This window comes from Halyomorpha halys, unplaced genomic scaffold, assembly GCF_000696795.3.
Source record: "Halyomorpha halys isolate HHAL.00 unplaced genomic scaffold, Hhal_1.1 Scaffold47.1, whole genome shotgun sequence".
Lineage (NCBI taxonomy): Eukaryota > Metazoa > Arthropoda > Insecta > Hemiptera > Pentatomidae > Halyomorpha > Halyomorpha halys.
The window spans coordinates 792,001-793,590 of NW_027114806.1; the positions used below are offsets into that span (position 1 = coordinate 792,001).

The 1,590-nt window shown below is 38.5% G+C and overlaps 1 protein-coding gene across 3 annotated transcripts in view; it reads left to right on the forward strand.

Annotated features, from left to right (window-relative positions):
• LOC106689696 (puratrophin-1) overlaps positions 1-1,590 on the forward strand; it is an 898,854-nt gene that overhangs the window by 239,177 nt on the left and 658,087 nt on the right. The window lies entirely within an intron of this gene.

The following is a 1,590-nucleotide window of genomic DNA, read 5'->3' on the forward strand; positions in this document are numbered from 1 at the left end:
TAACATAATTAATAAAACAAAAATTTAAAGTTATATAATGTAAAGAAACTTTGAAATATGAATAATTTAATTTAATAATAATAATTTTAAAAAGGGAAGGAAGTATTGAACTAATGTAATATGTAAGTCAAAAAAAGAAGCATAAAGAAACAAAATAAAAAGTTAGTAAGAAAAAGACAAAATTAGAAAATAATGATAATACTTTGTGCTGTGTGTGTATTGAAAAATAGACGATAAAAGGAGAGATCAACAAGTTCAAAAATAATAAGTAATTAATAAAAGTAGTGAACATTACAATAATATAAGAAACACACTAAAATTTAGTTCTGTCGGGTTCACTAATGTCTAACGACCTCATTAATCTGGGATTTAATAATTCAGGAAGAATTACTTACATGTATAGAAGAAGGAATATGAAAGAAGGCGAACCAATGGAGGTCTATGGCCAAGTTCAGAGAAAAAGCCTTCGGCAGAGACTTAGCGGATCGTCAAGTGAGTCGGCTGAAGTTTCAGGAGTAACAGAAACTGAAGACGAAGTGGATGAATAAAGGAATGGTCGTGAGCAAAGGAAACGAGAAAGCACGTAGAGGCGAGGACTAGGAGGAAGGAAGACACGTGAGATCTGAGGAGGATGTAAGCAGGGAGGCGACTGCCCATTGACAAACTATCACGTGAAAGGGGAGCAGGGCGGTCTGTCTATTATCCGAGTTAATGGGGGAGTAAGGTGTCTGGTGGACACGAGCAGTTCAAACACTATTTCTTGTAGTGAAGTACTAATTAGCGGCGAGGGGAGGACACTCCAAATAAAGGTTTGCAAATGTAAATTAATCACTCTGGGTGGATCATGCATGTATAGAGGATAGGACTGGGTAAGTGAGGGGCTAAAGGGGGCATTTCAACAATTCATGTAGTGAGTAGGATCCTTAGGGATTATCAGGTGATTATTTGTTGTGATCTTTTAGAGAAGTGGGGGCTAAGATAATAAAAGAATAGTAATAGGAAATAGAATATTAAAATCGGACGAATGAGGTGCAGATGCCAACAAACAATAGGTGACGGGAAGGCGCGAGTAGGGGCAGTGACACAGATGGAACATTGTACGCCATTACAATGGATTTGACGTTATTTTCTTTAATGAAGGAGAGGTATTGAGTTCAAAAGAAAAGACGTTTCGTGAGATTCCACTAAAGCAGGACATATGTTAGGGAACGAAGATACCCACAGGCACTCCGGAAGAACATAAGAGGCGAAATAGAAAACTTTAGAAGAAAAGGATTCATTGCAGACAGTATGTCCCCTGACCCAATAATAGTTCATAGTGGGCGGTGTGGAAGAAGCCTACGCCAGGTGAAAACGGGAGATATATAGGGTGGTCATTGATTAACGTAAGGTCAATGATAATACCGTCGCTGATAAGTATCGAATACTGAGGCATGAGGATATCCTTGACAGACTAGGAGGGGCTAAAATCTTTAGCACCTTAGACTTGAAAGCAGAGTATCACCAGATTGGTATGCACCCGGAGGACCAACACAAACGGCTTTTACTTTCGAACGAGGACACTAAGAATTTAGGAGAATGCTGTTTGAT